This window comes from Theropithecus gelada, chromosome 18 (genome assembly GCF_003255815.1).
Source record: "Theropithecus gelada isolate Dixy chromosome 18, Tgel_1.0, whole genome shotgun sequence".
NCBI lineage: Eukaryota > Metazoa > Chordata > Mammalia > Primates > Cercopithecidae > Theropithecus > Theropithecus gelada.
This window is the reverse complement of record NC_037686.1, coordinates 50,443,788-50,465,222: the sequence shown is the minus strand read 5'-3', so window position 1 is coordinate 50,465,222 and position 21,435 is coordinate 50,443,788. Positions and strand designations below refer to the sequence as shown.

Genomic DNA, 21,435 nt, shown 5'->3' with positions numbered 1-21,435 from the left:
TTCCTAGGCCCCCTTTCCTGCTCTATGTCCTCATTGTCCCTGTTTCTTCTCCATCACAGTGGACATGCTACTGTGGTCTGAATTCTTAGGGTTTACCTTACTCCAGACTTTAAGCTTCATAGGGACAGGAGCCACGTTCCTCACCAGCAGCTAACTGAATACCTGCCACAGCGTCAGGAGGTGGTGTTTACTCAATGCACGGGGGAACTCGAATGGCCTCTCCCTGCTTAGCACACAAATTACAAACACCTCTAGCACCCAAGGCCTTCCCAGCCTTGCCTCAGTCTGCTTTCCAGTCTCCTCTTTCAACTCTCTTCCTCCTCCCCCGTCTACCCGCGCTTTAGTAACTCTAAACTAATCCTGCGTGCCTTCAGTGCTGCAGAATATTTGCCCCCAGGGATTTCTTTCCAGAAATGCCTTTCTCCTCTCACTTTCTATTTCCCAACCAGATAGTGGCCCGGCTTGGGATTTGACCTTCAAGGCCAACTCAACAACCTTCCTCTCTCTCTCCATCCCTGACCATCAAGTATAATGACTGCTTTCTCTTCCACTTCTCCCGCTAGCAATACTCATGGTGAATGTCATGGTAAGGTGTTTATTTGCCACTATTCATGCATAGACTACACACTTATGAGGATGTGGTGTATATTTCATGTGTTACTTTAGATACTTTGTAACTTTATATACATATATACTTGAAGTACTGTATATACTTCGTATCTTTATATATAATGCATAATTCGTTTATTGGATTGATGGGTGGGTAATAGAGGAACAATGGAATTTTACATTTTAGGAGGCTTGTTCCTTTAATTTGATCGCGCCACTGCACTCCAGCCTGGGCGACAGAGCGAGACTCCGTCTCAAAAAAAAAAAAAAAATAATAATAATAATAATAATAATTATCTTAGCTCTTTTATAAAGCACTGATATGTAACAAAATTACAGGTTTGAACTCAGAAAGCTTGCAAAGTTTTTGCTTTTGTTTTGTTTTTAGGATAACTTTAGGGAGATTTCTAAGTATTGTGTAGGTTCAGTTAACCGATATAATATGTTTTTTAGGAGTATAAACACTATAGAGATGTCTGCCAAATAGTCAGTATGTTGATTGTAGCTTTAATTGTGAAAATTGAGGTGGGAACAGCTAAAGGCAGAGCTAACTGGTTTCCTCCCAGGTATTTATCATGAGTTGTGTGCCTTAGGCTGTGTTCCCTGTTGAATGTGGTTTTTCTGGTTGTTCCGACAGCACTGCTAAGTGTGCCCTTTGACATCACTAGAGAACTAATTTATATTGATGGTGCCACTCATGTCTTTGGAAACTGGATGTGTTCTGATCAGCTCATTGATTTCCAACCTGTAGGACTACAGTAAAATTTAGACCTGAGTCACCACGCAGAGCCTCCTGCTGCTGTATGTGACCTGAGTGAATCAAAATATGCCTGGACAGCTCATTATTTAACAGAGAGAAAACTCTGCCATTGGCTTTTGAAGAGCAGATGCCCAAACGTAACTCGTCAGCCTGATTTTTTGGAAGCTTGAGCAAGGGAAACCTGGTAATCTCAGACCCTGTAAAAAGTGAATTGAAGGATCAGGAAGTAAGGGAATTGCCTAACAATAGGAGATGCCCCACGCCCAGTGCTGAGAGAGGTAGACTATATACGCTTCATAAAACTGTCTGAATGCATAATGGACTACTCCCATATCCACTAAAGGAGGTAGTCTGACTCCTACAGAAACAGCTCCATTTTGATTTTAGGATGTGGTTGTGATATAAGACTTACCATCTTAATTCTGCCACCAGTTGCAATCAGCATTAATTGCAAATCTCTTCCTGATAAAAATTCAAGTCCAGGCATGGCGCAGTGGCTTGCACCTGTAATTCCAGCACTCTGGGAGGCTGAGGTGAGCAGATCACTTGAACAGGAGTTCGAGACCAGCCTGGCCAACATGGTGAAACCCCGTCTCTACTAAAAATACAAAAATTAGCTAGGTGTGGTGGCATGTGCCTGTAATCCCAGCTATCAGGAGGCTGAAGCAGGGGAATCGCTTGAACCTGGGAGGCAGAGGTTGCAGTAAGCCGAGATCATGCCACTGCACTCCAGCCTGGGCGACAGAGCAAGACTCCATTACAGAACAAAACAAACAAAATTCACATCCATGTTCCTAGCAGAACGGTGACTTTAACTCGTATCTGACTGTCCCTTTGCTGTTCTGTCCTTAACATTGGGGCATGTTGACACGTTTTCACCTACAGGTATGTTGCCATGAACTCGTATCTGACTGTCCCTTTGCTGTTCTGTCCTTAACATTGGGGCATGTTGACACGTTTTCACCTACAGGTATGTTGCCATGAACTTGCCATGAACTCAGTAGGCGAGCCCCAGTGTACCTGACCCTACGTGTGGTTTGCCCCCCAGGGGTAGCCTCCCCACTGGCTGGCTTGCTGTGCATCTCAAGGTCCCTGTCTCAGACTCTCCTTCTCTTCTATCCCATTTCTACCCATCTGGAGCTCCTGCCTCAACAATTTGGCTCCAGGGGTATTCTGTTCTGAGGGTGGGCTGGCTGGAGGCAGGAGAAAGAAGCCTTGTGTCTCACGGAGTGAGGACAATCCCAAACTGGATGGAGGCATCACACATAGTGACTAAATTCTGTGGTGCCATTGTATATAGAACACAGGCCTGTCAAGGCAAGTGGCATTTTGTGGACTGCTCTGGACAGATCTAAACAAATTTTGAGACATCTAACTGAAATGTGAAATCTTGGACTGCAGTTCCCATTGGCAGCTCGGGTGGGTGGGCACCTAGGGAGGCTTGCTAGGCTGAGGCACTTCTGCCTGAGTGCAAGAAAAAGCAGTTCTCATTAGCCGGGCATGGTGGCACGCACTTGTAGTCCCAGCTACTCAGGAGGCCGAGGTGGGAGAATTGCTTGAACCTCGGAGGCAGAGGTTGCAGTGAGCTGAGATCGCACCACTGCACTCCAGCCTGAATGACAAAATGAGACCCCCTGTCTCAAAAAAAAAAAAAACCAAAAGAAGTTCAGCAGTTCTCAGCATGAGGGTTTTATGAGCAGGGTGCTGGGCTAGCTGGGTTTTAATCTGGGCTCTACTTCACACTTGTGAGACCACGGACAAGTTTCTTGACCTCAGTGTCTTCATTTACACAAGGGGAATAACAAGACCTATGTTATTGGATCCTTGTACATTTAAATGCATTTGTGTGTGTTAAATGCTTGCTATGGTACTTGACACATAGCATTGGCTCAATAAATGCTAGCTGGTGCTGTCATTAATACATCATGAAATCAGAATTACAAATAAAGGTTCTTCGATCAGATCTACTGTTTGCTGTGCATTTGGGATGCTCTGGGCTCAGTGCTCCTGAATGAGCTTACTTTCCCCACACCCATCTCAATTATCTACTCTGGAGTCATCTTTGGCTGTTTCTTGCCATTTGAGATAGTCCGATGGCATTTATGACATTTTAAAAATCAATTTAGAGGAAAGTATGTGTGTTTTCATGAATTAAGGCTGAAACCAGTTGCCTGCTGGCTTAATGAAGTACTAGCAGTTTCTTGCTTTACCCCAGCACCTCCAAGGAGCCTTGCACTGAGTTTCTTGCTGGTGGGTCTTGGTTTTAACTAAACGAGGAATTGGTGAATGAATGGTCTTCCATTTGTAGTGGGTTTGGAGTGGGAAGGTCCACGGGCATACCTAGAAAGGCTCTAGAGGAACTAGCTTTATTTGAACCCAAGGAAGGGGTTTAAGAGCAGAGCAGGGAGAAGGGAGCCAGTCAGATCTGGCAGGACAGACCCAGGAGGAGATACGGCTCTGAGGATGGAGGAGATGTGGGGCAGGCAGAATGCATGGCTCTGGGGAATGGTGGCCAAGCCTTCCTGGCCATCAGAGGTTTTGAGCAATGCATACACTTGGTTCTGCTTTCTTTCTGAGCTGCTCCTCCCCTTAATATGCCTGGGTCAGACTACGGTTGAGCAAGGAAGCAGTCTTGTCTGAGTATGCTTCCCAAAGCCACCTGTCCCTCACCATCAAGATCGGGATACTCAGCCACCCACCTTACTCAATGGGAAGCTGCCCACCTGATCCTTCACGGGAAGTGGGAGGTGGGCTTTTTTTTATCCAGGCTGGTCAAGTCCTTGCAGAGAAGCTGGGAAAACAAGAACATCTCTGAATTTTTATTTGTAGAAATTATCATCTACCTCTGCCTTCTTGGGCTTTTTAACTGGTTACAGTGTTTGCTGCTATGGTCAGCCCAAGGGTTAAGCCTTTCTCTTGGGTGTGTGTTTCATTTTACCGCATAAGTCATTTCCTCCTTGCATCAATTTCCACTTCTGTCCTTGGCATAGGGATTTGTTACCAACTTGGCTTGCAACTATCTCTTGCGTTTTATTTTTAGAACTTAGAGTAAGGATTAGCTATGTAATATTTTGAATCCTTCATACTGACTTTAGTAAAATACACAATAGAGAAAGCTTTAAAAGCTTAGTTTTTTTGGTTTTTTTTGTTTTGCACATAAACAGTAAAAATGGCCTTTTAGAATTCTAATCTGGACTATATTTTCCTCTCTCAATTCCCTTGACTGGTTATTTTTAGGATTTACGGATAGCTTTGGAGAATAGGTATGATTCTAGGATTCTTCCTAGTGGCTTAAGAAAATTCTTTTTTCTTTTCTTTTTTTTTTTTTTTTTTTTTTGAGACAGGGTCTCACTCTGTTGCCCAGACTGGAGTGCAGTGGCATGATCTTTGCTCACTGCAACCTCCGCCTCCTGGGTTCAAGCAACTTCCCCGCCTCAGCATCCCCAGTAGCTGGGACTACAGGCACATACCACCACACCTGGCTAATTTTTGTATTTTTTAGTAGAGACGGGGTTTCACTATATTGGCAAGGCTGGTCTTGAACTCCTCACTGCAGGTGATCCGCCTGCCTCAGCCTCCCAAAATGCCAGGATTACAGGCATGAGCCACTGCTCCCAGCCAGAATTCCTTATATCTCATTACAAAAGTGACATCTAGGATATTTGTAGATTGTACATAATGTATAATCGTTAACTGTCTAGCTTTATACCCTATAGATTTTTTAAAAATCAATTTAGAGCTCTGTGTGTATATATTTGTATGTGTGTGTGTTTTCATGAATGAAGACCCAAACCAGTTGGTTGCTGGCTTCAGGCAGTAGAACCGAAATGCCTGGCAAGTCTTAGATCTAATCCCACTTATACTTCATTTCCTGGACCAGTGCTGGCTTAGGGAACTTTCCGGGATGATGAAAGTGTTCTGCTTTTTTTTTTTTTTTTTTTTTTAGATGGAGTTTCGCTGTTGTTGCCCAGGCTGGAGTGCAGTGGCACGATCTTGGTTCACTGCAACCTCTGCCTCCTGGGTTCAAGCGATTCTCCTGCCTCAGCCTCCTGAGTAGCTGAGATTACAGGCGCGCACCACCACGCCTAGTTAACATTTTGTATTTTTAGTAGAAACAGGGTTTCACCATGTTAGCCAGGCTGGTCTCAAACTCTTGACCTCAGGTGTTCCACCCGCCTCGCCCTCCCAAAGTGCTGGCATTACAGGCGTGAGCCACGGAGCCCAGCCCGAAAGTGTTCTGTCTCTAGCCACTAGTCACGGGTGGCTTGTTGAACACTTGAAATAAGGCTAGTGCGACTGCTGGTCTGGTTTCTAATTTTAGCTAATAGCCACCCATGGCTCGTGGCCACTGTACTGGATGGCACAATGGCCTTGGGTTGTTCTTACCTGAGCAGCAGAAGGCTTTCTGAGGAACTGGAGCTTGGATTGTGTGAGATGGTCCGAGAATTAGAGGGGCATGTACCACTGCCCCCTTCCCCACATGCTTAGACTGCGACTCTACTGTACCTATGCCTTCCTGTACCTATGCCTTCTCCCGGAGGTGATGAGCTCACCTTAGTTCTTAGAGCTTCAATTCTTGAATGCTGCAAGCCTGCCTGAGGTTGGCTTCCGGTTACCCTGTGGATAAACTCTAGGCTCCTAATGCCCTTTTTGATAGACCTCACCTCTCTCTTCCTTACTCATTACTTTCCCCATCACTCTCTGACTGCCCATGACATGGAAAGATTTGCAATTTCAAGAACAGGCTGTTCTTACCTCTAGACCTATGCAAATCGGACACTCTCTACCTGAAATGCTCTATCCCTTTCATGCACCTGTCTGACTCCTACACGTCCTCTAGGTCTCAGGTTATATCTCAATTTCTGCACCACCTCCTCTGGGAAAGGTTTCCTTGACCTCTCCTAGGACAGATGGGTGCCTTTACCTACTATGTGTACTGAGTGGATTCCCATCACAGCACACTTGATTGAAACTGCTTATTTACCTACAAGTCCCTCTTCCTGCCCTAGAGCTTCTTAAAGGGTGGTCCCTCTACTGGCAGCACTGGCATCACCTGGGAACTTGATGGAAATGAAGAGTCTTAGACCCCAGCCCAGTCCTCCTGAATCAGAAGTCCTGAACATAGGGACTAGCAATTTGTCCTCAACAAGCCCACCAGAGGATTTTTCATATGTGCTAAAGTTTGAAAGCCATTGGGCTGAACTCTTAGCCCCATGAAGGTAGGATCCGTGATTTTTGGTTTGCCACTGTCCCTAGCTTTTAGCACACTGCCTGGCTAGATACTTGAGAAACACAGCCAGAGAAGAAATCCCAGTTATTCTTTTGGCAACTTGTCTGATCAGGAATTTTTTTAGTTGAAATCAGTTTAAATCTCTTCTCCTTTCTCCAAAGGAGATAAAGAACAACTGAGCACTTTAAAAAAAATTATTGTCATCCAGGCTCGGTGGCTCCCACCTGTGGATCACCTGAGGTCAGGGGTTCAAGACCAGCCTGGCCAATATGGTGAAACCACGTCTTTACTAAAAATGCAAAAGATGAGCCAGGTGTGGTGGCAGGCACCTGTAATCCCAGCTACTGGAGAGGCTGAGGCAGGAGAATCACTTGAACCCGGGAGGCAGAGGTTGCAGTGAGCCGAGATGGCACCATTGCACTCCAGCCTGGGCAACAAGAGCAAAACTCTGTCTCAAAAAAAAAAAAAAAAGAAAGAAAGAAAAAAAAAGAAAGAAAGAAAGAAAAGAAAAAAATATATTGTGGTAAAATATACACAACATAGAATCTACCATCTTAACTTTTCTTTTTTCTTTTTTCTTTTTTTGAGATAGAGTCTTCCTTTGTCGCCCCAGCTGGAGTGTAATGGCGTGATCTCGGCTCACTGCAACCTCCACCTCTGAGGTTCGAGCGATTCTCCTGCCTCAGCCTCCTGCGTAGTGCCTGCCACCATGCCCGGCTAATTTTTGTACTTTTAGTAGAGACGGGGTTTCACCATGTTGGCCAGGCTGGTCTCGAACTTCTGCCCTCAGATGATTCAGTCAGCTTCCCAAAGTGCTGGGATTACAAGTGTGAGCCACTGCGCTCAGTCTTAACCCTTTTTTTTTTTTTTTTTTTTTTGAGATGGAATCTTGCTCTGTCACCCAAGCTAGAGTGCAGTGGCGCGATCTTGGCTCACTGCAACCTCCACCTCCCAGGTTCAAGCGATTTTCCTGCCTTAGCCTCCTAAGTAGCTGGGACTACAGGTACCCACCATTACGCCTGGCTAATTTTTTTGTATTTTCAGTAGAGATGGGGTTTCACCATATTGACCAGGCTGGTCTCGAACTCCTGACCTTGTTATCTGCCTGCCTTGGCCTTCCAAAGTGCTGGGATTACAAGCACGAGCCACTGCACCTGACCCAACCATTTTTAATTGTACACTTCAGTGTCTTTCAGGGCATTCACATGGTTGTGCAACCATCACCACTATCCACCTCCAGAACTTCTTCATCTTCTCCAACTGAAGCTCTGCACTCATAAAACAACTCCCAACCCTTGGCAACCATCATCCTACTTTCTGTCTCTGAATTTGCCTACTCTGCATTCCTCATATAAGTGGAATCATACAGCATGTGTCCTTCTGTGACTGGTTTATTTTACTTAGCATAATGTCTTTAAGGTTTATCCATGTCGTAGGATGCATGTGCCAGGATTCCCTTTTTAAGGCCAAATGATAGTTCCTTGTCTCTATGCCACATTTTGTGTATCTAGTTATCAGATAGCATTTGGATTGTTTCTACGTCTTTGCTTTTGTGAATATCGCTGTTGTGAACATGGGTCTACTGTATAACTATCTGCTCAGATTCCTGCCTTCAATTCTTTTGGGTATATACCCAGAAGTGGGATTGCTAGATCCAATGGTAATTCTATGTTTATTTTTTGAGGAACCGTTATGCTATTTTCCATAGTGGCTGCACCATTTTATATTGCCACTGGCAGTGCAAAAGTGTTTCAACTCCTCCACAGCCTCACCAACGCTTATTTTCTGCTTTTTGACAACTGAAAGTGAAAAGTTAATCCAAGAATAGTGTCAGGCCAGGCATGGTGGCTCACACCTGTAGACCTAGCACTTTGGGAGGCCAAGGCAGGTGGATCACTTGAAGCCAGGAGTTTGAGACCAGACTGCCTAACATAGTGAAACCCCATCTCTACTAAAAATATAAAAATTAGCCAGGTGTGGTGGCGGGAGCCTGTAATCCCAGCTACGGGGAAGGCTGAGGCAGGAGAATCACTTGAACCCAGGAGGAGGAGGTTGCAGTGAGCTGAAATTGCACCACCACACTGCAGCCTGGGCTGCAGAACAAGACAAGGAAGGAAGGAAGGAAGGAGGGAAGGAAGGAAGAAAGGAAGGAGGGAGGGAGGGAGGGAGGGAGGGAGGAAAGGAAGGAAGGAAGGAAGGAAGGAAGGAAGGAAGGAAGGAAGGACGGACTCCCTGGATCAGGTGGCTGCGCAGTCATGGCGGAGGTGACCAAAGCCACATGTCTCTAGTTCGTCGGGAAAGGTGATTGGGACAAAAATGCAAAAGACTGCTAAAGCAAGAGCGACCACGCCTGTTCCGGATCCCTATTTATTAAAGTATTATAATAAGTGAAAAGCCTCCTTTGTTCATGATGGCCTTGCACAGCTGGGGATATCATGCTTCTCAGAGCTTTACCTGTCCCATGAAGGAAGCATGTGAAACATGAACTGGCCAAGAATGTTTTCAAAGTTGGAAAAGTCATAGATCCAGTGACAGGAAAGCCCTGTGCAGGAACTACCTACATGGAGAGTCTGTTGAGTTTGGAAACTATGCAGCTAAGCAAAAATCTGGAAGAACTCAGTATCTCTTTAGCACAGTGAAGGAGGAGTGGAAGAAGGAGCTAAAGGGAAAGACTGACATGTTTATATTATGGAAAAAGAAATTTTTCAAAGCTTCATCACAAACAACAGCAACTACAAGAGAAGAATTGTATCAGAGGAAGAGAAAGTTTTCCAAACTTTCTTAAATTTACTTACTTGGTCATTAAAACCCATACATTGAGTACTTATTGTGTGATAATGAGAGGTGACAACATGCTAGCAGCCCTCGCTCTCAGCACCTCCTCCAAGCAGTGGGACATTTACTATCGCCAAGTGGTGGGCACTAACGGACCCCTTTCGCTTGCTATTCTGTCCTATTTTTCCTTAGAATTTCGGGGGCTAAATACCGGGCACCTGTCGGCCAGTTAAAAGTGACTAGCGCAGCCGCTGGGCTAAAGACACGGGTATCAGGCTTTCTGGGAAAGGGCTCTCTAACAACCCCTGACTCTTCGGAGTTGGGAGCATTGATTTGCCTAGAACCAGCTTCCGCTTTTCCTGTACTTCTGGGCTGAGCCGAGGGTTGACAGAGAGGAAAGCCATGCAGCTCCGGGGTCCCGACAACAAGTTGGTTGACCCCGCGGCCATGAGCAGAACTGTCAAAGGCATGTCACCCAAGTGAGACTCGCCCATCTAGCCTATCTATCCTGACCCTTGCACCCCTGGGTCCTAATGCCTGCCAGACAAACTTCCTCTCGTCTCTCTTCTCCGAGGCTAGTCCTGCTTCTAAAAGTCACTCCCTGTCTCTGGTGCTTTTCTATTTTCTCCTATAAGAATGACTTCTAGTGTAAACTCCAGGACTCTGTTACCTTCTTTAGGCACCTGGGCTCACCAATCAGAAAGACATAATTTTTGCCCAAAGCCCCGTTGTAGGGGGGACTACCTGGAATTTTAGGATCCCTTCTCAGACAAGCAGGCTTAACAAAAGCTATTCCTGAAGCTAGGATATGGGGAGCCTCAGAAATTGTATCCTTCCTATTCATATAAGTGAGGACAAAAGGTGCCACTCTTCCAACCCCGGAGATCCCTTCCCTCCCTCAGGGTATGGCCTCCACTTGATTTTTGGGGCACAACATCTTCATAGGACAGGGGTAAAGTCCCAATACTAACAGGAGAATGCTTAGGACTCTAACAGGTTTTTGAGAATGCATCAGCAAGGGCCACTAAATCTGATTTTTCTCAGTCCTCTTTGTGGTCTAGGAGGACAGGCAAGGTGCAGGTTTTCGAGAATGTGTCGGTAAGAGCCACTAAATCCGACCTTCCTCGGTCCTCCACGTGGTCTAGGAGGAAAACTAGGGTTTCTGCTGCTGCGTCAGTGAGCAAAACTCTTCCGATCAGCAGGGTCCAGGGACCGTTGTGGGTTCTTGGGCAGTTGTTTCTGCTGCTGTGTCAGTGAGCGCAACTATTCTGATCAGCAGGGTCCAGGGATCCTTGTGGGTTCTTGGGTAGGGGGAGAAACAAAACAAACCAAAACCACGGGCGGTTTTGTCTTTCAGATGGGAAACACTCAGGCGTCAACAGGCTCACCCTTGAAATGCATCCTAAGCCATTGGGACCAATTTGACCTGCAAACCCTGAAAAAGAGGTGGCTCATTTTTTTCTGCACTATGGCTTGGCCCCAATATTCTCTCTGATGGGGAAAAATGGCCACCTGAGGGAAGTACAAATTACAATACTATCCTGCAGCTTGACCTTTTCTGTAAGAGGGAAGGCAAATGGAGTGAAATACCTTATGTCCAAGCTTTCTTTTTATGGAGGGAGAATACACAACCTTGCAAAGCTTACAATTTACATCCCACAGGAGGACCTCTCAGCTTACCCCCATATCCTAGCCTCCCTATAGCTCCCCTTCCTATAAATGATAATCTTCCTCTAATCTCCCCTGCCCAGAAGGAAATAAGCCAAGAAATATCCAAAGGACCACAAAACCCCCAGGGCTATTGGTTATGTCCCCTTCAAGCTGTAGAGGGAGGGGAATTTGGCCCAGCCCGGGTACACGTCCCCTTCTCCCTCTCTGATTTAAAGCAGATCAAGGCAGACCTTGGGAAGTTTTCAGATGATCCCCTGGTAGGTACATAGATGTCCTACAGGTCTAGGGCAAACCTTCGACCTCGCTTGGAGAGATGTCATGCTACTGTTAGATCAAACCCTGGCCTTTAATGAAAAGAATGCGGTTTTAGCAGCAGCCTGAGAGTTTGGAGATACCTGGTATCTTAGTCAAGTAAATGATAGAATGACAGCTGAAGAAAGGGATAAATTTCCTACCGGTCAGCAAGCCATCCCCAGTATGGATCCCCACTGGGACCTCGACTCAGATCATGGGGACTGGAGTCGTCAACATCTGCTAACCTGTGTTCTAGAAGGACTAAGGAGAATTAGGAAAAAAGCCATGAATTATTCAATGATGTCCACCATAACTCAGGGAAAGGAAGAAAATCCTTCTGCCTTCCTCGAGCGGCTACGGGAGGCCTTAAGAAAATATACTCCCCTGGCCGGGCGCGGTGGCTCAAGCCTGTAATCCCAGCACTTTGGGAGGCCGAGACGGGCGGATCACGAGGTCAGGAGATCGAGACCATCCTGGCTAACACAGTGAAACCCCGTCTCTACTAAAAAATACAAAAACTTAGCCGGGCGAGGTGGCGGGCGCCTGTAGTCCCAGCTACTCCGGAGGCTGAGGCAGGAGAATGGCGTAAGCCCGGGAGGCGGAGCTTGCAGTGAGCTGAGATCCGGCCACTGCACTCCAGCCTGGGCGACAGAGCGAGACTCCGTCTCAAAAAAAAAAAGAAAAGAAAAGAAAATATACTCCCCTGTCACCTGAATCACTCGAGGGTCACTTGATTCTAAAAGATAAATTTATTACCCAATCAGCTGCAGATATCAGGGGAAAGCTCCGAAAGCAAGCCCTGGGCCCTGAACGAAATTTGGAGGCATTATTAAACCTGGCAACATTGGTGTTCCATAATAGGGACCAAGAGGAACAGGCCCAAAAGGAAAAGCAAGATCAGAGAAAGGCCACAGCCTTAGTCATGGCCCTCAGACAAACAAACCTTGGTGGTTCAGAGAGGACAGAAAATGGAGCAGGCCAATCACCCGGTAGGCTTTGTTATCAGCGTGGTTTACTAGGACACTTTAAAAAAGATTGTCCAATGAGAAACAAGCTGCCCCCTCGTCCCTGTCCACTATGCCGAGGCAATCACTGGAAGGTGCAAAGTTTCTCTGGGTCAGAAGCCCCCAACCAGATGCTCCAACAACAGGACTAAGGGTGCCCGGGGCAAGCGCCAGCCCATGTCACCACCCTCACTGAGCCCCGGGTATGTGTAACCATTGAGGGCCAGGAAATTGACTTCCTCCTGGACACTGGCATGGCCTTCTCAGTATTAATCTCCTGTCCTGGATGACTGTCCTCAAGGTCCATTACTATCCGAGGAATCCTGGGACAGCCTCTAACCAGGTGTTTCTCCCACCTACTCAGCTGTAATTGGGAGACTGCTCTTTCACATGCCTTTCTTGTTAAGCCTGAAAGCCCCACACCCTTGTTCGGAAGTGATATATTAGCCAAGGCTGAAGCTATTTTCTACATGAATATAGGGAACAAGTTACCCATTTGTTGTCCCCTGCTTGAGGAGGGAATCAACCCTAAAGTCTGGGCATTGGAAGGACAATTTGAAAGGGCAAAAAATGCCCGCCCAGTCCAAATCAGGTTAAAAGATCCCAACACTTTTCCTTATCAAAGGCAATATCCCTTAAGGCCTGAAGCTCATAAAGGATTACAGGATATTGTTAAACATTTAAAAGCTCAAGGCTTAGTAAGGAAATGCAGCAATCCCTGCAACACCCCAATTTTAGGAGTACAAAAACCAAACGGTCAGTGGAGACTAGTGCAAGATCTTAGACACATCAGTGAGGCAGTAATTCCTCTATATCCAGTTGTACCCAACCTCTATACCTTGCTTTCTCAAATGCCAGAGGAAGCAGAACGGTTCACTGTTCTGGACCTCAAGGATGCCTTTTTCTGTATTCCTCTGAACTCTGACTCCCAGTTTCTCTTTGCCTTTGAGGATCCCACAGACCACACGTCCCAATTTACGTGGACAATCTTGCCCCAAGGATTTTGGGATAGCCCTCATCTGTTTGGTCAGGCACTGGCCCAAGATCTAGGCCACTCTCAAGTCCAGGTGCTCTGGTCCTTCAGTATGTGGATGATTTACTTTTGGCTACCAGTTCAGAAGCCTCATGCCAGCAGGCTACTCTAGATCTCTTGACCTTTCTAGCTAATCAAGGGTACAAGGTGTCCAGGTCGAAGGCCCAGCTTTGCCTACAGCAGGTCAAATATCTAGGCCTAATCTTAGCCAGAGGGACCAGGGCCCTCAGCAAGGAATGAATACAGCCTATACTGGCTTATCCTTGCCCTAAGACATTAAAACAGTTGCAGGGGTTCCTTGGAATTTTGCCGACTATGGATCCCTGGCGAGATAGCCAGGCCCCTCTATCCTCTAATCAAGGAAACCCAGAGGGCAAATATTCATCTGGTAGAATGGGGACCAGAGGCAGAAACAGCCTTCAAAACCTTAAAGCAGGCCCTAGTACAAGCTCCAGCTTTAAACCTTCCCACAGGACAAAACTTCTCTTTATGTGTCACAGAGAGAGCAGGGATAGCTCTTGGAGTCCCTCCTCAGACTCGTGGGAGAACCCCACAACTAGTGGCATACCTAAGTAAGGAAACTGATGTAGTAGCAAAAGGCTGGCCTCACTGTTTAAGGGTAGTTGCAGCACTAGCTGTCTTAGTGTCAGAGGCTATCAAGATAACACAAGGAAAGGATCTCACTGTCTGGACTAGTCATGATGTAAATGGCATACTAGGTGCCAAAGGAAGTTTATGGCTATTAGATAACCACCTACTTAGATACCAGGCGCTACTCCTTGAGGGACCGGTGCTTCAAATACACACGTGCGTGGCCCTCAACCCTGCCACTTTTCTCCCAGAGGATGGGGAACCAATCAAGCATGACTGACAACAAATTATAGTCCAGACTTATGCCGCCCGAGATCGTCTCTTAGAAGTCCCCTTAGCTAATCCTGACCTTAACCTATATACCAATGGAAGCTCATTTGTGGAGAATGGGATACGAAGGGCAGGTTATGCCATAGTTGGTGATGTAACCGTATTTGAAAGTAAGCCTTTTCCCCCAGGACCAGTGCCCAGTTAGCAGAACTAGTGGCACTTACCTGAGCCTTAGAACTGGGAAAGGGAAAAAGAATAGATGTGTATACAGATAGCAAGTATGCTTATCTAATCCTACATGCCCATGCTGCAGTGTGGAAGAAAGGGAGTTCCTAACCTCGAGAAACCCCCATTAAATACCACAAGGAAATCATGGAGTTACTGCATGCAGTGCAAAAACCGAAGAAGGTGTCAGTCTTACACTGCCAGAGCCATCAAAAAGGGGAAGGAGAAGGGAGAACAGCAGCATAAGCAGCTGGCAGTGGCAGCAGAAAGGAAAGAGAGAAAGAGAAAGGTGGGGGGGGGAAGAGACAGAGAGAAAAAGAGGGTGTCAGAGAGAAAGAGAGAAAGAGACAATGAAGAAGTCAAAAAAGAGAGATAGAAATAGTAAAGAAAAAATGGTGTGCCCTATTCCTTTAAAAGCCCCCAGAGTAAATTTCTAAATGTCTACCCAGCCAAGGCATATTCTTCTTATGAGGAACATCAACCTATATCTGCCTCCCCACTAACTGGACAGGCACCTGCACCTTCTTCTGTCGAAGTCCCAACATTAACATTGTCCCAGGAAATCAGACCTTATCAATACCCCTCAAAGCTCAAGTCTGTCAATGCAGAGCCATACAACGAATACCCCTACTTACAGGGTTAGGAATGGCTACTGCTATAGGAATCAGAATAGCCGGTTTTTCTACTTCATATTCCTACTACCACACAGTCTCAAAGGATTTCTCAGACAGTTTGCACTCCATCCAAGGCTTCATTTTATTTTATTTTATTGTTTTTTGAGACAGAGTCTCACTCTGTCACTCAGGCTGGAGGGCGGTGGTGCAATCTCGGCTCACTGCAACCTCTGCCTCCTGGGTTCAAGCGATTCTCCTGCCTCAGCCTCCTGGAGTAGCTGGGACTACAGGCGTGCACCACCATGCCTGGCTAATTTTTGTATTTTTAGTAGAGACGGGGTTTCACAATGTTGGTCAGGCTGCTCTCCAGCCCCTGACCTCATGATCCACCCACCTCGGCCTCCCAAGGTGTTGGAATTATAGGCGTGAGCCACCGCACCCAACCAACTCCATCTTAAATAAAAAAATAAAAAGTATCTTCCTTATTACCTTGGTGAACAAAGAGGAGGATATAGTATAGCCACATTTCCTTGTCAGAAGCTTCATGAAGATGAGAAGAGGTTGCAGGAGGTTCGGGTTAAGTGCCAGAAGGTGCATTACTCTTAGACTGGATCTTGTGGAAGCCACTAACTGCTCTTTCCCTTAAAAGAAACCATGTTCAGTTTGGTGAAGGTGGAAGAGCAAGGCGAAGGTGGAGATGGGCTGGCCACAGAGGGGGTTCCTCAGGCATCTCTGGGGCTGCAGGCTCTGTTCCCCGCTGGCAGGGCCTTAGGGTCAGGCCCTTTCCCTCTGCTGGATCTAGGACAGGTAGAAGCAGAAGCTACTCAAGTATCTCATCCCACCCAGGCATTGTCCTTGAGTGATTGTGTTTATGCAATGTTAATCCTGAGACTTTGTTAATCATGATATTACTGTACTGAATTCATCTTTGGCTTTCTACCGGGAATTAAAATCACTATGTGGGAGGATAATTTTTAGTCATTTTCCCCCCTGATCTTTGTATCTTGGAGAGATTTGGAGAGATTGGCCAACTTGGAATATCCAAGTACTGCAGTACCAACCTCCTTCTTGCTGGTGTGTAGAGGGTTTGGAGTGATAGCTTCTTTCTAGTGCCTTTGAACTTGGGTGCTAGTGACAAAGTGAGTGGACCTCCTAGCAGCTCTCCTACATGATGGGAATGGTAGGAGAGTGGTAGCAACTGCCAGTCAGAGACAATTAAGCTGCAGTTGGCAGTTGGCTTGCACGGGGCAGGACTAGGAGTTTCCTGACAGCGATGGTGGCCTGTTCTGAGTCATCCAAATACCTCTTTTTTTTTTTTTTTTTAAGACTGAGTCTCACTCTGTTGCCCAGGCTGGAGTGCAGTGGCGCAATCTTTGCTCACCGCAAGCTCCGCTTCCTGGGTTCACACCATTCTCCTGCCTCAGCCTCCTGAGTAGAGTAGCTGGGACTACAGGCTCCTGCCACCATGCCCGGCTAATTTTTTTTGTATTTTTAGTAGAGATGGGGTTTCATTGTGTTAGTCAGGATGGTCTCCATCTCCTGACCTCATGATCCGCCTGCCTCGGCCTCCCAATGTGCTGGGATTACAGCCATGAGCCACCACGCCCAGCCCTTCCTGGTTTCTTTGATAACCACTTGCCATGAGTTACCAGATTATCTGTCAGGGATTAAATGTTCACAAGGTGATTTTTGAAAAATTTTCAGTGAATATTTACTTAGTTGCTACTATTGGAGCTACCACCTTAGATTGAAATTTTGCCTAGGGAAGGTCCCTGGAGTCATAAATATCTTGCCTAGAGGTTGATAAATTTACTGCAGTAATTTACCCCAGTTAAGGAAAGCTAGACTTTAAGGACCTAGGGTGGTAGATGAAGACTTCTGTCTTGGAAAACAGAGAAAGAAAGGGAAGCAAGCCATGGTGGGATCTATGGATTTCTTTTTTTTTTTTTTTTTTTTGAGATGGAGTCTCACTCTGTCACCCAGGCTGGAGTGCAGTGGCGCCATCTCAGCTCACTGCAACCTCCACCTCCAAGGTTCAAGTGATTCTTCTGCCTCAGTCTCCCGAGTAGCTGGGACTACAGGGGCATGCCACCACGCCCGGCTAATTTTTGTATTTTTAGTAGAGATGGGGTTTCACCATGTTGGCCAGGATGGTCTTAATCTCTTGACCTCGTGATTCTCCCGCCTGAGCCTCCCAAAGTACTGGGATTACAGGCGTGAGCCACTGTGACCGGCCTATGGATTTCTTTAAAAAGTTTTCCAGGAAAATGGTTTATACACAGACATAAGACATAAATATTTCTCTACTTGCAAACAGTTGTCTGAGAAGTGACTTCTAGTGATTATAGGAGATATTGCTAAGTGGAAAAAGCAAAGTGCAAAAGAACATATATATTCTACTTTTGTAAAAGAAAAAAGGAAACATATGGAAAAATATAACTATCTTCTTTTTTTTTTTTTTTTTTTTTTTTGAGACGGAGTTTTGCTCTTGTTGCCCAGGCTGGAGTGCAATGGCACAATCTTCGCTCACCACAGCCTCTGCCTCCCGAGTTCAAGCGATTCTCCTGCCTCAGCCTCCCAAGTAGCTGAGATTACAGGCATGCGCCACCATACCCGGCTAATTTTGTATTTTTTTTTTTTTTTTTTTTTTTAGTAGAGACAGGGTTTCTCCATGTTGGTCAGGCTGGTCTCGAACTCCTGACCTCAGGTGATCCACCCGCCTCAGCCTCCCAAAGTGCTGGGATTACAGGAGTGAGTGAGCCACCGCGCCTGGCCTATCTTCTTACCTTTATAAAACACACAGAAAGGATAAACAGAAAACAGTAAAGTCGATTACCAACAAAGGGTGGCTGGGAACAAGGAGAAGGGATTATGTGAGGAAGGTTACTTTTCTAAGACACCCTTTTGCATAGTTTTGGCTTTGCGGAGCCTATGTCCTACATATTCAAACATAAATTTAAATCAAGGATGGGGCCAGACTCGGTGGCTCATGCCTATAATCTCAGCTCTTCGGGAGACTGAGGTGGGAGGATCGTTTGAGCTGAGGACCAAATGCTCCTCCCACTCAAGACCAGCCTGAGCTACATAGTGAGACCCCCATCCCTATTCTTTTAAGTTATATTTAAATATCAGTATATATATAATAGGGATAGGAGAAACTCTAAAACTGAGAGCAACATGAAATGAAGAAACCCAACTGTATTTCAAATGAATTCCATAACCACAGTGAAGAGGGGAAAAACAGAAATAATCCAGGGAGCTATGAGCACAGTATTCTATGATATATGCTCCATCTTGTCACAGTATTCTATGATATATGCTCCATCTTGTCACAGTATTCTATGATATATGCTCCATCTTGTCTAAAGTTGGGTGATGAGGGACACTTGCAAAGAAATGTTAAACTCTTACAGTATACTTTATGTAGTGATACTGGCAAAGCAACTCTGAAACAGTTTTAGATGTATTTTAGCACTGAGCAAATGAGTTATTGTTTTGGAGAGCCAGGGTTCTCACTGAGAAAGAAGGAACATGTAGATACGAAATGGGAGATGGGGGAAAAGAACATTGTGGGAATCAATTGGAATTGGAGGAATAGGTATGAACTGATTTCTGAAATGCATGCATGTATAAGCATTCCCATGTAGCATGCGTGTGTGCATAAGTGTACATGTATGTGTGTGTGTATATATTTTTTTACTTAGCTTGTCCACCAAAGGACCAAGAAGCAAAGCCACCCCACTAGTAACAAGCACATCAAGTGCCAAGATCTTGGTCTCTATTATCATTTCCCATTCAAAGGAACCAGGGCTACCGGAAGAAATGGCTGATTACAGGCTGGGGCAGGAGAGGTACAACTTGAGCCTGGAACATCTTGTTATTGTCACACAGTATGGACATGCTGAAAGAATAACGGGAGCCTGTCACAAGGACACAGGTGCTAGCTTGAAAGTGCTTTTATTGGCCAAACCAGGGACCATGTGGACACCAAAATAATTATACACAGTAAGGAATTATATGCCACTGGAAAAAAAATAGGAATTTACACATCCATATTGATTACTAACTAATAAGCGGAAAGTAGGGAGGCTATGCTTACAGTGGCATGCCCAGGCTGACTAATATGCGTGGAGGGAATGGGTGCTGTGAAATCGTCCTTTCTTGGCCATTGTAGTAGAGACTGGATCAGGGGAGTACCGTCCATGAATGTCACGTTTAGGAGGAAATTGTGATAAGGAGCAGGACATTTGCGATGTCTTAAAAGTGTCTCCCCACAAATTACAAGTTCAAAAAATATATACAGTGGAGAAATCAAACAACACGTTGACCACATGACCAAAGTATAAAATCAAAATGCAATCACCGACAAGGGGCGGAGACCTCATGTGCCTCCAGATGTCACATCTGAAAGGACACAGCATCACCTATGTGATGTTCCAGCAAGAACAGAGACCTTGAATTCAATCCCAAATAAATGACTGAGAAAGCCCAAAGGTGGGAGGTTCTGTTTAAAAAGAGAGAGAGAGAGAGAGAAGGAATACCATAATCTTTTAATGTCAGTGTTGTAAATGACAAATACAAGTTGTGGAGGCTGGGCGTGGTGGCTCACGCCTGTAATCTCAGTATTTTGGGAGGCCTCTGGGGAAAAGAAAGAGAGATCAGACTGTTACTGTGTCTATATAGAAAGAAGTAGACATAAGAGACTCCGTTTTGTTCTGTATTTGAGATGCTGTTAATCTGTGACCCTACCCCCAACGCCAAGGTGGGACGTGCTAGTGGCAATGCTGCTCTTTATGCACTAAAAAGGTTTATGGAGATGTTTACATATGGATATCAAGGCACAGCACTTTTCCTTAAACTTATGTCACAGAGATCTTTATTCATACGTCTTTCTGCAGACCCTACTATGATCCTATTATCCTGCCACTTCCCTTTTCTAAGATGGTAAAGATAATGATCAATAAATACTGAGGGAACTCGGAGACTGGTGCCAGCGCATGTCCTCTGTGTGCTGAGTGCCGGTCCCCTGGGCCCACGTTTTCTTTCTCTATACTTTGTCTCTGTGTCTCATTTCTTTTCTCAAGTCTCTAGTTCCACCTAACGAGAAACGCCCACAGGTCTGGAGGGGCAGGCCACCCCTTCAGAGGCCAAGGTGGTCAGATTGCCTGCGGTCAGGAGTTAGAGACCAGCCTGGCCAACATGGTAAAACCCTGTCTCTACTAAAAATATAAAAATTAGTTGGGCATGGTGGCGGCCACCTGTAATCCCAGCTACTTGGGAGGCTGAGGCACAAGAATAGCTTGAACCCGGGAGGTGGAGGTTGCAGTGAGCCAAGATCGTGCCACTGCACTCCAGCCTGGGAGATAGAACTAAACTCAGTCTCAAATATATATATATATATATATATGTTGTGGAAATGTTTCAGATTAAAGGGCATGGCTACTTAAAGTAACACCTGATTCTAGACTGGATCCTGTGCTGGAGGAAAAATAATACTATAACTGACATCATTGGGTCAATGACAAAATCAGACTATTAGATAACTGTGAATGTTATTGTTCATGTTAAATTGTCTAAAGTTGATAATTCTACGGTGGTTATGTAAGAGAATGTGAGAGACTATCCCTGAAGTATTTAGGGGTAAAGGGGGATAATGAACTACGTAACTTAAGCTCAAATGGTTCAGCAGGAAGCCTGGTGTCTGGGCGCACGCAAGCCCTCCTCATCTGTCTGTCCCTGGCAGGGCTGCGCTGTTAATTATGTTATGGCTGGGGACTGAACTGAATTGGAATCGCACTGTTGTGACTCTGTAGAGAACAGGAGAGAATATGGGATTCTCTGTTTTCAAGACCTGGAAACAATTAGAATATTGACCACCTCTAACTGCTTTTTAAACAGTTAAAAGTTAAAAGCTCCCTTTGGGAGTTTGCCTGTGTAAACTTAGGTGAGGCCAGGCAGCTGACCAGAAAGGGAGACCGGCCTGGGATTCACCAATAATGACTACATCAGTCAGTCAACACACAAATAATCAAGAATTAACTTAATTAAGCAGTCAATGTGAAACTGTCAAAACCGCAGGACATTTTATCAAGGGTTTTAATTTTTTTTTTATTTTTACAAATGGAATGCTTCATGAATTCTTTTGTCATCCTTGCACAAAGGCCATGCTAATCTTGTCTACGTTATTTCAATGTTAGTATATGTGCTGCCGAAGCAAGCACATATCAAGGATTTTTTTTTTTATCTTGGTAGAGAAAAAATTAAAAGATTCAGCGTCTGTTATAATCTTTCCCTTCCCAAATGTTGATGTTGTTATATAATGCATGAATTTTACCATTTATGTAGGATGCTAGCATTAG

The 21,435-nt window shown here is 45.4% G+C and overlaps 1 protein-coding gene and 1 non-coding gene across 2 annotated transcripts in view; one reads left to right on the top strand and one right to left on the bottom strand.

Moving 5' to 3' along the window:
* ATP8B1 (ATPase phospholipid transporting 8B1) overlaps nt 1-21,435 on the top strand; it is a 159,595-nt gene that overhangs the window by 31,493 nt on the left and 106,667 nt on the right. The gene's annotated exons all lie outside the window — the stretch shown is intronic.
* Nucleotides 21,191-21,297, bottom strand: LOC112611814. The gene has a single exon (XR_003116774.1). It is a non-coding gene; the product is annotated as a U6 spliceosomal RNA (small nuclear RNA).